This window comes from Lagenorhynchus albirostris, chromosome 2, assembly GCF_949774975.1.
Source record: "Lagenorhynchus albirostris chromosome 2, mLagAlb1.1, whole genome shotgun sequence".
In the NCBI taxonomy this organism is placed as follows: domain Eukaryota; kingdom Metazoa; phylum Chordata; class Mammalia; order Artiodactyla; family Delphinidae; genus Lagenorhynchus; species Lagenorhynchus albirostris.
In genome coordinates, this window is record NC_083096.1 from 21,707,790 (window position 1) to 21,723,569 (window position 15,780).

The following is a 15,780-nucleotide window of genomic DNA, read 5'->3' on the forward strand; positions in this document are numbered from 1 at the left end:
TAATGCATCTTATAGCTCTGAAATTGCAAATTTTATAGCTCAAAGTAACTTTGAGGTCTTTGGTTACTTTTCAAATTTAGAAAAATAATTAAAAAAATAATGCTTATGAGAGATTATTAAAGAATCCTGAGCTTTACTGATCCACAGGCTAGAGGAAGGGAGAGGAAGACCACTGCAAGATCTGACAGAGATTTAGCTTTTAGTCTCATCTCTTAAATGTGCTTCCAGGTGGCGGTGTAATTTTAAGGTGACTCACATTCAATTTTATTATTCACCTGAAAGAGACCTGAGTTCTAGCTAAGTTTCGTAGGGCACTGCCACCATATCCAGAGGAGCCTGAATTACTAGATAGTTAACACTTCAGAGATCCCTGTTTGTTCGTTAACTTTAGACTTCTTATTAAAAGCGTTGTTATTGTTTATACAAAATTAAATTTTGCAAAGTCGTTTGTAATAATTTATGAGGCCCATAGCAGTGCTGAGGACAAGCTTCTGAATAAAATCTGTAGCTTTCATAAAGGAAACAATGACTTAGTGGTAGCCACAGACACGGCTTACACTTCATGAACAAAAGTAAAGGATGAAAGGCAAAAGAAACTGGTCTCAACTGGTGTCTAAACTCAATATATATACCCCAGCTTTTCTGTATTTTATGAGACCGAGACTGCTGTTACTAGAATTCTGAATTTATGAAGTCCACGTGTGCACACATTTTTCTCTAAACTAAAGTACAGCTGGAGACTCTGTTGTCTGAACTCTGGATTTTTTTAGAGCCAGGTTTCAAGTCCATTGCAGATGAATAATTCTGAAATACCACTCTACATACACTCAGAAACCTTCAGTAACACCGTATTACCTAGAGAATACAATCCAGGGTTTATCTTGCTCTCTGTAGATTGACCTCAATCTTTCTCTTTGACTTTGTCTTTTCCTACCCCCTTTCTGAACCCTTCACTGCTGTCCCCCAAATGTGCTGGGCTCATTTCTTCTGAGTCTGACCATACCTCCTACCTTCTCTCCATCCTTCTGATCCAAGACTTGGCTCCTTTCTCACCTCCTCGGGGGAGCCTTTCCTGACTTCCAGCCTCCTTGCCCTCCTTCTGAGGATCATTTATTTAACCTTCCAATATTGAAGTCTGCTTGCAATATATTTTTTTTTCTTTGCGGTACGCGGGCCTCTCACTGTTGTGGCCTCTCCCGTTGCGGAGCACAGGCTCCGGATGCGCAGGCTCCGGACGCGCAGGCTCAGCGGCCATGGCTCACGGGCCCAGCCGCTCCGCGGCATGTGGGATCTTCCCGGACCGGGGCACGAACCTGTGTCCCCTGCATCGGCAGGCGGACTCTCAACCACTGCGACACCAGGGAAGCCCTTGCAATGTTTTTTAACTTGGTAAAACCCCTTCTTCAAGTTATCAGAGAGGAGCCTTTCTAGATTGCTGTCCCCCTGATTTGCCTTCCCCTTTTCACCCTCATCCTGGAAAAAACTGAGATGCATTTATGAATAAAGGTCCAAGCTGTCTTTTAGGGGGGAAAATTGAATGTATATTCAGGTATTTGATTCATTTATCTTGTTTCTGTGCTATTTTACCAAATCTTTATATGACCAAGCCTGTGCTAGCTTCCAAATAAGAGGCAACTTATTGTCCTAGAGATATTCAAGCAAAGGCTTTCAGGGATATTACAGAGTAGGTAGTTGAACTAATTGATGTCTAAAGACTTTCCAACTACAAGATATCTGTGAGTTATGCACATATGCATCTCCCAACTAGAGTATAAATTCTTTGAGGTAGGATCTGTGTATTGTTCGTCTAAGCCAGTGCTTTTAGATTGTGGGTCCTGACCTATCTGTGAGTCATGAAATCAGTGTATTGGTCATGATTACAATTTAAAAAAATGAAATGGAAAAGTGAGAAAGAGTAGAAAACATCCAAGTCAGTCACCCATAGGAAAGGTCATTATTATTTTGTGGAAGTTCTGTTTCAATGGCAGATATATATCTATGCTTTACAAAGTACAATATATCTCTTCTGTAGGCCATTCTCAAAAAAGTTTCCAAAACACTCATCTAGGACATTCCTGACTGACAAAAAGGCAACTCAGGAAATTGGTGTTAGATATCTAAATGACAAATCACAAGTTCTGTCCACGGCAGTGTCTTAGCTGTAAAAATTAAAAGCTACTATATTAAAAAAAGCTGAGATAGTATAGGTGTTTATAATAAAACATGAAACCAAATTTTCTCAAAAGACTTTGTAAAAAAACTAGAAGAGACTATTGTTCTTCTGTCAAGTTTTAAGTTTGGTGTCTCAACCTGGTACTTAGCATCATCAATATTATTCAATTTATTCAATTTCTATTTGAAGAGGTAGTTTTCAGAATCTCAGGTATCCCTGGAGAGGGACATATTTGTGTTTACATTTCTAGCTTCATTCCTAGCTTTTCTTTGTTTGGGGAACAAACAATTAGTCAGCTGATTGACATTGGGCAAGTCATTTAACTTCGCTGCCCTGCACTCATTTCATGAATGAAGTGGGGATAATGGCACTGGCCTACCTGCCTCAGAGAATTGATCTGTGAGTCAAATGACATATCAAATATAACAGATCATTGGGAAAAGACTATCTTGAAAGGTTTCAAAATATAACTTAAATCCTCCATCATTTCAAAAAGGATTTGAGGCAATGAAGTTCAAAGATATAAGAAGATTTTATAATTACTCATATGTCTGAGCTGTGGACTCTAGTCACTTATTAACCCCAACTCTGCCACTCAACTGTGTTCCTGTGTACCTCTAGCCGGACGAGTCTGAATATTGTCTTTATATTGGTCTTCCATGGACGGGGAGTTTCCAATACCTATGTAGTAGAGTGAAGGGCACAGTTACCTGGCAGTTTTACCCACTGTTCCATATATGTCTCTCCAGTGCTTGCTTATTTTCCCCCTTCTACAAACATTCCACTCATGCCACAAGAATCTAGTGTCCTCCTGTGAGGGGAGAAGGGGTGGCACACTGGGTGGATCTAAGTGCAGAGACAGGAGCCTTATATTCAGAAGTGAACAGGTGGAAGTATTCACTGTCCTCTAAGCTGAATACCGTCCTTTTCTCCAAGAAAACTAGATTGTTCTTCTCCCGCCACACAGCTGGGTTAGACTGCTTGGAGTAGCTTGTTCTTGCTGCACTGTAACAAAACGCATGTAACACTAAGATGGGTGTGCAAAGATATTCACTGTGTGTGCAGAGATATTCACTGCAGCACTGTTTGTAGGAGCAAAAAGAATGGGGTCATCACCATGTGCTGTTGTGGAAGTAGTATCAAGATATATAAAATAAAAGATGCCTATAATGGAAGTGTGCATAATGTAATTCATTTGGGTAAATAAATGAATATATACACATACATTTTTTCTGGTAGGATAGAGGAGCATAAGACAGTGGTTTACCTTTGGGTGAAAGGACTTGGGTGGTTGAGGAGGGAGGTTCCTATTTTTCCATTTGATACTTTTCTGCAGGGTTTGCATTTTCTAACTATATGTAAGTTTTTTTTTTTTTTTTTTTTTTTTCCTGCAGTACGCGGGCCTCTCACCGCCGTGGCCTCTCCCGCTGCGGAGCACAGGCTCCGGACGCGCAGGCCCAGCAGCCATGGCTCACGGGCCCAGCCGCTCTGCGGCATGTGGGATCTTCCCAGACCGGGAAATGAACCCGTGTCCCCTGCATCGGCAGGCGGACTCCCAACCACTGCGCCACCAGGGAAGCCCATATGTAAGTATTTTTTAAGTGTCAATAAGGGTTATTTGGATTTTGCTTTTTTTGGTATTAGTAAGTATCATGTTTTTAAAGCACTCATGTTCTTAAAAGCACACTCAAAACCAATCAAACTATTCATGAAAATTAATCATAATAAAAAATGCCAGAGGAAGCAGTGTTGTGTATAGTTGATGACATTAAATATATTTGCTTTTTTTTTTTTTTTTGCGGTACGTGGGCCTCTCTCTGTTGTAACCTCTCCCGTTGCGGAGCACAGGCTCTGGGCGCGCAGGCTCAGCGGCTCCGCAGCATGTGGGACCCTCCCGGACCAGGGCACGAACCCGTGTCCCCTGCATCGGCAGGCGGACCCTCAACCACTGTGCCACCAGGGAAGCCCTATTTGCTTTTTAAACATCTCCTTCTTTCCCATTACCTGCACCTCTTATATTCTCAGACCGTAGATGCTGCGCGCACACACACACCCATCTCTCATTTGGTTAAATTCATCTGGGGAATAAAGGGCAAAAAGACATTCCTATTTATTAACTTTGAAAAGTAGATAAATAATTAATAGCCCCTAGAGTCCGTGGACAGTGGACAGCAGGCCCTTTGGGCAGTCTTCCTTCTTCTCAGGTTCCTATATGTGGTTCATCCCTCTGGCACTATGATAATAGTAAATAATAATCAATGGGAAAACACAATTATGATTGTTAACAAACAAATGCTAATTATTATGAGAAAATATGTGTTCTGATTATGTATACACAGCCCATATAGAGGTAATGGTCTAATGACTAGACTTTTAAAAATTAAAAATGTTAAAGACTGTAGTAGGTGATTATTCATAAAGTTGAAAAGAAAACTGTTGAAAGGGTCCCTGCATTTATTCAATTAATTTTATTTCAAAATTGTGGTCTTTACTAAATAATACTAAATGTATATGCAAATGTGACATAGTAGCCTAAATTAAAAAAAAAAAAAAAAGAAAAGAAAGAGGGACTTCCCTGGTGGCACAGTGGTTAAGAATCTGCCTGCCAAGGCAGGGGACACGGGTTCGATTCCTGCAGCGGGAAGATCCCACATGCCTCGGACCTACTGAAGCCCGCTCGCCTAGAGCCCATGCTCTGCAAGGAGAGAAGCCACTGCAATGAGAAGCCCGTGCACCGCAGCGAAGAGTAGCCCGTCGCAACTAGAGAAAGCCTGCTTGCAGCAACAACGACCCAACGCAGCCAAAAAATAAATAAGATAAAAAAGCTTAATGAACTCGTGAATGCCAGTCGTTGACAACAAAAGAGCAAAACAGTAGCTCTTAGCTTCTTTTTGTGGCTTGTGGAGCGGTCCTTGGCTAAATCAAGACCCACAGGACTTGCAGTCCCTTTAATACTAATGGGGTTTGTATCTTCACATAAGAGTACCCTTTCTATATGCATATCTGAAATACAAGGATGTCCACTTTCTTGCTATACCTCTGACCCTTTATCTCGGAGTATCTTTTTCTCTATTCCTGAATTACTGACATATATTATAAAAATAGCTAGAAATAGGTGTGTTTGTAAGGTTTAGCCACAGAGTTTCAACAACACCACTCGTTTCCTTTTGTTTCCTAGTGTCCACTCTTTCCATTCTTATCCTTTCTTTCCTGTGATGGCACATGTCCATGGCAGGGCTTCTGTCATAATCAAACAATACGAAGAGTTAACACTAACCAGCCTTTGTTTTAAGTGCTTTACATACATTGTACTATTTTAGCCTTCTCACCAACCTTATGAGGTATGTACTGTTATTACCCCCATTTTACAGTTGATAAACTGAGGTACAGAAAACTTGAGGTCACATAGCTGGTGTGTGGGAGAGCTGGATGCACAGGCTTCAGAACTGGTATCAGTCTGAAAAGTCCCCTTTGTTTAAAGGGGCTAAAAGAAGAAATAAACAAGTCCTATAAATTGATTTTTCAACTTTGCCCTTTTTGTGTACATGAAAACATGGTCCCTCACCTTTGAAGCCCTCATCATCTCATTGGCCTAATTAGTGGTAGATAAGTGAGTATGTGAGGGCCAGTAAAAGGTTTTCCTCCCTCCAGAAGCTACCACTGAGAGTGCCTGAAAGCTCCTTATCAAAGATAGAGTTCATTTCTCCAATAAGTCCTTGTTGAAATGCAGCGTTTTGCATAGAAGGGATAGCACACTAAAACTAGGTGTAACCTGGAGATTTGTTTATCCATTTAAACGACTTCATCTTAAAATAGTGAATGAGGGCCAGAAGGAATCAATGAGTTTAATTTCCTTTCAAAGCGGGAAAGCTCCAAACCTAGAGGGCTTCTTGGGAGACACATTAAGTCAGGAGGCCTCATCCAGCTTGTTTTTGCAACTACTTGTATCTATCTAGTGAGGGTTTCTAAACTGTGTAAGCCTGTACTCGTCTAGGATCGTGGAATAAGGAAGAACCAGCCTTGATTTATACAGGAATTCATACTTCATTGCTTTACTCCTTTAACAGCTCCAGCCAGGTCAGCTGGCAAAGGAAGATAGATATCTAACTGAGATGAGGTCAGACAGCATATGCATAGCATCCAGTGGTAGGACAGGAAGGGCCAGCTCAGGGAGGCTACCAGAGCTCCTGTTGAGAGTTTACTTTTGTAGGGAGGGCAGCCAGGCTGCTTAGAGACCTCACATTGGCATGTGCCCCGAAGAATGTGGGTAAATGATTGCTCTGCCACATCCAGGTCCCTGGAAAGTTTCTTTTTTAACTGCTTCTCTGAAAGTAGTCACACTATGTCTCCTATGCTAGTCTATGCAGCAGATGTGGTGTGGGTTCTCCTGTTTCAGATACTCTGCTTGGTAACGAGGAAATGGCCTAGATGACTTCTGAGGTCCCTGTAGCCTAAGGGTTCAATGTTTCTGGTTTCCATCGTCACTACATAATATTACTTGGATAGGTTGCAGAGGGGTAGAAGAGAGGAGTCATAAATAGCCCCAAAGCATAAAACCTTGGCTATGCCATAGCTTTAAAAAAAAAAAGGGTTTTATTATGCAAGATTTTAAACATACACAAAGCTAGAATAGTACAGAGATTCCCATTTCATCCATCCTCCCTCTTCTGATTATTTTGAAGTAAATCCAAGCTATTATTTTATTTATAATATATGTATTTATACTTCACTATGTAGCGCTAAAAGATAAGAACTCTTTTTGAAAACATTGCCACAATGCCATCATCATACCTAAAACACTTAGTAATCCCTTAATTATCATCAAATATGCAGTTAGTCTTCAAATTCCCCCAGCTGTCTCACATATTCCTTTTTAATGGTTGGCTCATGTGAAGCAAGGTCCAAACAGGATCCACGCGTTGCATTTGGTTGATATATTTCTAAAATCTCACTTTTTTTAAGGAAAAATTTTTATTGAAGTATAATATACAGAGAGGCGTGCACAAATCCTTATATACAACTCAGTGAAGTTTTTCTTATGAAACCACCTATGAAATAGAATTTTACCAGGACCCCAGTAGTACCCTACCTAGAAACAAATGACAATGGAGACATGATGACCCAAAATCTATGGGATGCAGCAAAAGTAGTTTTAATTTGCATTTCTCTGATGACTGATGACGCTAAGTCCTTTTAAAATATTTTTTTGGAGCCATGTGTATATTCTCTTTAAAGAAGTGCCTTTTACAAATCTTTTGCTCCTCTCTCTCCCTTTTAAAATTGTGTTTCATTTTTCTTATTGATTTGTGGAATTCTTTATATATTCTGAATACGAGTCCTTTGTTGAATGTATGTACTGCATATTTCTTCTCCCACTGTGTGGCTTGCCCTCACTCTCTTAACGGTGTCTTAATGAACAGAAGTTCTTAATGAAATCCAATTCACCAATTGTTCCCTTTATGATTTGTGCTTTTCGTGTCCTGCTTTAGAAGTCATCCCCTGGCCTCAAGGGCATGACGATATTCTAAGTTATCCTCTGGAAGTTTCAGTGTTTTCTTTTCCAAATTATGTCTACACTCCTTCGAGAATTTAGGATTGTGACGAGTGTGAGATAGGGGTCAGTGTTAATTTGTTTGTTTGTTTTAATTTTATTTATTTATTTATTTTTGGCTGCATTGGGTCTCCGTTGCTGCACTCGGGCTTTCTCTAGTTGTGGTGAGCAGGGTCTACACTTTGTTGCAGTGCGGGGGCTTCTCATTGCAGTGACTTCTCTTGTTGCAGATCACAGGCTCTAGGCACGCAGGCTTCAGTAGTTGTGGCGTGTGGGCTCAGTAGTTGTGGCTCGCGGGCTCTAGAGCGCAGGCTTAGTAGTGGCGCACAGGCTTAGTTGCTCCGCGGCAGGTGGGATCTTCCCTGACCAGGGATTGAGTCTGTGTCCCATGCATTGGCAGGCGGATTCTCAACCACTGTGCCACCAGGGAAGCCCCCGTTAATTTTTTTCCATGTGGATACCCAGATGATCTAGCACCATTTTTTTGTTATTGTTTATTTATTTATTTATTTGGCCATGGCGTGGGACATGCGGGATCTTAGTTCCCCGACCAGAGATCAAACTCTGGCCCTCCACAGTGAGAGTGTGGAGTCCTAATCACAGGACTGCTAGGAAATTCCTGATCTAGCACCATGTTGAAAAGATTCCTTTCTCCTCTGTCCTGCAGTGCTATCATTATCCTAACTAGAGGACTGTACATGTGTGGGTCTGTTTCCCAACTCTCTTTGTTTTGTTGGTCTATTTGTGTATCTTTATGCATTTTTTACATCTTTATTGGAGTATAATTGCTTTACAATGGTGTGTTAGTTTCTGCTTTATAACAAAGTGAATCAGTTATACATATACATATGTTCCCATATCTCTTCCCTCTTGCGTCTCCCTCCCTCCCACCCTCCCTATCCCACCCCTCCAGGCGGTCACAAAGCACCGAGCTGATCTCCCTGTGCTATGCGGCTGTTTCCCACTAGCTATCTACCTTACGTTTGGTAGTGTATATATGTCCATGCCTCTCTCTCGCTTTGTCACAGCTCACCCTTCCCCTTCCCCATATCCTCAAGTCCATTCTCTAGTAGGTCGGTGTCTTTATTCCTGTCTTACCCCTAGGTTCTTCATGACATTATTTTTTTTCTTAAATTGCATATATATGTGTTAGCATATGGTATTTGTCTTTCTCTTTCTGACTTACTTCACTCTGACAGACTCTAGGTCTATCCACCTCATTACAAATACCTCAATGTCGTTTCTTTTTATGGCTGAGTAATATTCCATTGTATATATGTGCCACATCTTCTTTATCCATTCATCCGATGATGGACACTTAGGTTCTTTCCATCTCCCACCTATTGTAAATAGAGCTGCAATGAACATTTTGGTACATGAGTCTTTTTGAATTATGGTTTTCTCAGGGTATATGCCCAGTAGTGGAATTGCTGGGTCATATGGTAGTTCTATTTGTAGTTTTTTAAGGAACCTCCATACTGTTCTCCACAGTGGCTGTATCAATTTACATTCCCACCAACAATGCAAGAGGGTTCCCTTTTCTCCACACCCTCTCCAGCATTTATTGTTTGTAGATTTTTTGATGATGGCCATTCTGACTGGTGTGAGATGATATCTCATTGTAGTTTTGCTTTGCATTTCTCTAATGATTAATGATGTTGAGCATTCTTTCATGTGTTTGTTGGCAGTCTGCATATCTTCTTTGGAGAAATGTCTATTTAGGTCTTCTGCCCATTTTTGGATTGGGTTGTTTGTTTTTTTGTTATTGAGCTGCATGAGCTGCTTATAAATTTTGGAGATTAATCCTTTGTCAGTTGCTTCATTTGCAAATATTTTCTCCCATTCTGAGGGTTGTCTTTTGGTCTTGTTTATGGTTTCCTTTGCTGTGCAAAAGCTTTGAAGTTTCATTAGGTCCCATTTGTTTATTTTGTTTTTCTTTCCATTTCTCTAGGAGGTGGGTCAAAAAGGATCTCGCTGTGATTTATGTCATAGAGTGTTCTGCCTATGTTTTCCTCTAAGAGTTTGATAGTTTCTGGCCTTACATATAGGTCTTTAATCCATTTTGAGCTTATTTTTGTGTATGGTGTTAGGGAGTGATCTAAGCTTATACTTTTACATGTAGCTGTCCAGTTTTCCCAGCACCACTTATTGAAGAGGCTGTCCTTTCTCCACTGTACATTCCTGCCTCCTTTATCAAAGATAAGGTGACCATATGTGCGTGGGTTTATCTCTGGGCTTTCTATCCTGTTCCATTGATCTATATTTCTGTTTTTGTTCCAGTACCATACTGTCTTGATTACTGTAGCTTTATAGTATAGTCTGAAGTCAGGGAGCCTGGTTCCTCCAGCTCCGTTTTTCATGCTCAAGATTGCTTTGGCTATTTGGGGTCTTTTGTGTTTCCATACAAATTGTGAAACTTTTTGTTCTAGTTCTGTGAAAAATGCCAGTGGTAGTTTGATAGGGATTGCATTGAATCTGTAGATTGCTTTGGGTAGTAGAGTCATTTTCACAATGTTGATTCTTCCAATCCAAGAACATGGTATATCTCTCCATCTATTTGTATCATCTTTAATTTCTTTCATCAGTGTCTTATAATTTTCTGCATACAGGTCTTTTGGCTCCTTTGGTAGGTTTATTCCTAGATATTTTATTCTCTTTGTTGCAATGGTAAATGGGAGTGTTTTCTTGATTTCACTTTCAGATTTTTCATCATTAGTGAATAGGAATGCCAGAGATTTGTGTGCATTAATTTTGTATCCTGCTACTTTACCAAATTCATTGATTAGCTCTAGTAGTTTTCTGGTGGCATCTTTAGGATTCTCTATGTATAGTATCATGTCATCTGCAAACAATGACAGCTTTACTTCTTTTCTGATTTGGATTCCTTTTATTTCCTTTTCTTCTCTGACTGCTGTGGCTAAAACTTCCAAAGCTATGTTGAATAAGAGTGTTGAGAGTGGGCAACCTTGTCTTGTTCCTGATCTTAGTGGAAATGGTTTCAGTTTTTCACCATTGAGGATGATGTTGGCTGTGGGTTTGTCATATATGGCCTTTATTATGTTGAGGAAAGTTCCCTCTATGCCTACTTTCTGCAGGGTTTTTATCATAAATCGGTGTTGAATTTTGTTGAAAGCTTTCTCTGCATCTATTGAGATGATCATATGGTTTTTCTCCTTCAATTTGTTAATATGGTGTATCACGTTGATTGACTTGCGTATATTGAAAAATCCTTGCATTCCTGGAATAAACCCCACTTGATCATGGTGTATGATCCGTTGGATTCTGTTTGCTAGTATTTTGTTGAGGATTTTTGCATCTATGTTCATCAGTGATATTGGCCTGTAGTTTTCTTTCTTTGTGACATCCTTGTCTGGTTTTGGTATCAGGGTGATGGTGGTGGCCTTGTAGAATGAGTTTGGGAGTGTTCCTCCCTCTGCTATATTTTGGAAGTGTTTGAGAAGGATAGGTGTTAGTTCTTCTCTAAACGTTTGATAGAATTCGCCTGTGAAGCCATCTGGTCCTGGGCTTTTGTTTGTTAGAAGATTTTTAATCACAGTTTCAATTTCAGTGCTTGTGATTGGTCTGTTCATATTTTCTATTTCTTCCTGATTCAGTTGTGCATTTCTAAGAATTTGTCCATTTCTTCCAGGTTGTCCATTTTATTGGCATAAAGTTGCTTGTAGTCATCTCTCATGATCCTTTGTATTTCTGCAATGTCAGTTCTTACTTCTCCTTTTTCATTTCTAATTCTATTGATTTGAGTCTTCTCCCTTTTTTTCTTGATGAGTCTGGCTAATAGTTTATCAATTTTGTTTATCTTCTCAAAGAACCACCTTTTAGTTTTATTGATCTTTGCTATTGTTTCCTTCATTTCTTTTTCATTTATTTCTGATCTGATTTTTATGATTTCTTTCCTTCTGCTAACTTTGGTTTTTTTTTTTGTTCTTCTTTCTCTAATTGCTTTAGGTGCAAGGTTAGGTTGTTTATTCGAGATGTTTCCTGTTTCTTAAGGTAGGATTGTATTGCTATAAACTTCCCTCTTAGAACTGCTTTTGCTGCGTCCCATAGATTTTGGGTCGTCATGTTTCCATTGTCATTTGTTTCTAGGTATTTTTTGATTTCCTCTTTGTTTTCTTCAGTGATCACTTCGTTATTAAGTAGTGTATTGTTTAGCCTCCATGTGTTTGTATTTTTTACAGCTCTTTTCCTGTAATTGATATCTAGTCTCATAGCGTTGTGGTCGGAAAAGATACTTGATAAGATTTCAATTTTCTTAAATTTACCAAGGCTTGATTTGTGACCCAAGATATGATCTATCCTGGAGAATGTTCCATGAGCACTTGAGAAAAATGTGTATTCTGTTGTTTTTGGATGGAATGTCCTATAAATGTCAATTAAGTCCATCTTGTTTAATGTATCATTTAAAGCTTGTGTTTCCTTATTTATTTTCATTTTGGATGATCTGTCCATTGGTGAAAGTGGGGTGTTAAAGTCCCCTACTATGAATGTGTTACTGTCGATTTCCCCTTTTATGGCTGTTAGTATTTGCCTTATGTATTGAGGTGCTCCTATGTTGGGTGCATAAATATTTACAATTGTTATATCTTCTTCGTGGATTGATCCTTTGATCATTATGTACTGTCCTTCTCTGTCTCTTCTAATAGTCTTTATTTTAAAGTCTATTTTGTCTGATATGAGAATTGCTACTCCAGCTTTCTTTTGGTTTCCATTTGCATGGAATATCTTTCTCCATCCCCTTACTTTCAGTCTATATGTGTCTCTAGGTCTGAAGTGGGTCTCTTGTAGACAGCATATATATGGGTCTTGTTTTTGTATCCATTCAGCCAATCTGTGCCTTTTGGTGGGAGCATTTAGTCCATTTACATTTAAGGTAATTATCGATATGTATGTTCCTATTCCCATTTTCTTAATTGTTTTGGGTTTGTTATTGTAGGTCTTTTCCTTCTCTTGTGTTTCTTGCCTAGAGAAGTTCCTTTAGCAGTTGTCATAAAGCTGGTTTGGTGGTGCTGAACTCTCTCAGCTTTTGCTTGTCTGTAAAGCTTTTAATTTCTCCATCAAATCTGAATGAGATCCTTGCTGGGTAGAGTAATCTTGGTTGCAGGTTTTTCTCCTTCATCACTTTAAATATGTCCTGCCAGTCCCTTCTAGCTTGCAGAGTTTCTGCTGAAAGATCAGCTGTTAACCTTATGGGGATTCCCTTGTGTGATATTTGTTGTTTTTCCCTTGCTGCTTTTAATATGTTTCCTTTGTATTTAATTTTTGACAGTTTGATTAATATGTGTCTTGGCGTGTTTCTCCTTGGATTTATCCTGTATGCGACTCTCTGTGCTTTCTGGACTTGATTAACTACTTCCTTTCCCATATTAGGGAAGTTTTCAACTATAATCTCTTCAAATATTTTCTCAGTCCCTTTCTTTTTCTCTTCTTCTTCTGGAACCCCAATAATTCGAATGTTGGTGCGTTTAATGTTGTCCCAGAGGTCTCTGAGACTGTCCTCAGTTCTTTTCATTCTTTTTTCTTTATTCTGCTCTGCAGTAGTTATTTTCACTATTTTATCTTCCAGGTCACTTATCTGTTCTTTTGCCTTAGTTATTCTGCTATTGGTCCCATCTAGAGTATTTTTAATTTCATTTATTGTGTTGTTCATCGTTGTTTGTTTCATCTTAAGCTCTTCTAGGTCCTTGTTAAATGTTTCTTGCATTTTGTCTATTCTATTTCCAAGATTTTGGATCATCTTTACTATCATTATTCTGAATTCTTTTTCAGGTAGACTGCCTATTTCCTCTTCATTTGTTTGGTCCTGGTGTGTTTTTACCTTGTTCCTTCATCTACTGTGTGCTTCTCTGTCTTCTCATTTTGCTTAGCTTACTGTGTTTGGGGTCTCCTTTTTGCAGGCTCTAGGTTCGTATTTACCGTTGTTTTGGTGTCTGCCCCCAGTGGCTAAGTTTGGTTCAGTGGGTTGTATAGGCTTCCTGGTGGAGGGGACTGATGTCTGTCTTCTGGTGGATGAGACTGGATCTTGTCTTTCTGTTGGGCAGGAACGCGTCTGGTGGTGTGTTTTGGGGTGTCTGTGACCTTATTATGATTTTAGTCAGCCTCTCTGCTAATGGGTGGGGTCGTGTTCCTGTCTTGCTAGTTGTTTGGCATAGCGTGTCCAGCACTGTAGTTTGCTGGTCGTTGAGTAAAGCTGGGTGCTGGTGTTGAGATGGAGATCTCTGGGAGATTTTCGCCGTTTGATATTATGTGGAGCTGGGAGGTCTCTTGTGGACCAGTGTCCTGAAGTTGGCTCTCCCACCTCAGAGGCACAGCACTGGCTCCTGGCTGCAGCACCAAGAGCTTTTCATCCACACGGCTCCTTAATTTGGGATGATTCGTTTGTGTATTCTGGTATTCCGCAGATGTAGGGTACATCAAGTTGATGGTGGAGATTTAATCCGCTGCTTCTGAGGCTGCTGGGAGAGATTTCCCTTTCTCTTCCTTGTTCACACAGCTCCCAGGGGCTCAGCTTTGGATTTCGCCCCGCCTCTGCGTGTAGGTCGCCTGAGGGCGTCTGTTCTTCGCTCAGACAGGACGGGGTTAAAGGAGCCGCTGATTCGGGGGCTCTGGCTCACTCAGGCCGTGGGGGAGGGAGGGGCACGGAGTGCGGGGCGAGCATGCGGTGGCGGAGGCCGGAGTGACGTTGCACCAGCCTGAGGTGCGCCGTGCGTTCTCCCGGAGGAGTTGTCCCTGGATCCCGGGACCCTGACAGTGGCGGGCTGCACAGACTCCCCGAACGGGAGGTGTGGATAGTGACCTGTGCTCGCACACAGGCTTCTTGGTGGTGGCAGCAGCAGCCTTAGCTGCTCATGCCCGCCTCTGGGGTCCACGTTTTACCCGCGGCTCGCGCCCGTCTGTGGAGCTCCTTTAAGCAGCGCTCTTAATCCCCTCCCCTCGCGCACCAGGAAACAAAGAGGAAAGAAAAAGTCTCTTGCCTCTTCGGTAGGTCCAGACTTTTCCCGGACTCCCTCCCGGTTAACCGTGGCGCACTAACCCCCTGCAGGCTGTGTTCACGCCGCCAACCCCAGTCCTCTCCCTGAGCTCCGACCGAAGCCCAAGCCTCAGCAACCAGCCCCGCCCGCCCTGGCGGGTGAGCAGACAAGCCTCTCGGCCTGGTGAGTGCCGGTCGGCCCTGATCCTCTGTGCGGGAATCTCGCCGCTTTGCCCTCCGCACCCCTGTGGCTGTGCTCTCCTCTGAGGCTCCGAAGCTTTCCCCCTCCGCCACCCGCAGTCTCCGCCCGCGAAGTGGCTTCTACTGTGTGGTAACCTTTCCTCCTTCACAGCTCCCTGCCGCTGGTGCAGGTCCCGTCCCTGTCCTTTTGTCTGTTTATTATATTTTCTTTTGCCCTACCCAGGTACCTGGGGGGTTTCTTGCCTTTTGGGAGGTCTGAGGTCTTCTGCCAGCGTTCAGTAGGTGTTCTGTAGTTGTTCCACATGTAGATGTATTTCTGGTGTATCTGTGGGGAGAAAGGTGGTCTCCGCGTCTTACTCTTCCGCCATCTTCCCGGAAGCTCCCCACTCTATGCTTTAATTGACAAAAGTTTGTGCTAATACCATGCGGCCTTAATTGCTATAATTTTATAATAAGTTTTGCCATCTGGTAGTGTAAATCTATCAACTGTTTTTCTTCTTCAAGATTGTCTTGGCTATTCTTGACCCTTTGCATTTCATAGAAAAATAGAATCATCTTGTCAGTTTACACAAAAAAATTTCTGAGATTTTGACTGGAAGTAAGTAAAATCTGTAGATCGATTGGGGGAGAACAAATATCTTTGTAATATTGAATCTTTGTATCTAGGACTATGGCATATTTCTCCATTTATATAGGTCTTTCATTTTTCCTAGTAATGTTTCTTGATTTTCTGGGTAGATCTTGTACATCTTTTACTAGATTTATTCTTATGTATTGGATTTTTTTAATTGAATGAAGGATTCTTTAAATTCTATAGTGCTTTACAATTTTCAAGAGTTTCACACACATGATTTCATATAATACCAT

The 15,780-nt window shown here is 41.1% G+C and overlaps 1 protein-coding gene across 2 annotated transcripts in view; it reads left to right on the forward strand.

The window, feature by feature from the left end:
• Positions 1-3,588: 3,588 nt before the first annotated feature.
• The window catches only part of CNIH3 (cornichon family AMPA receptor auxiliary protein 3), a 271,804-nt gene continuing 259,612 nt past the window's right edge, over positions 3,589-15,780 (forward strand). For both annotated transcript variants that reach the window (XR_009536368.1, XR_009536365.1), the window contains exon 1: positions 3,589-3,759. The gene's annotated coding sequence lies outside the window, so the exon portion shown is untranslated. The remainder of the gene's footprint in view (positions 3,760-15,780) is intronic.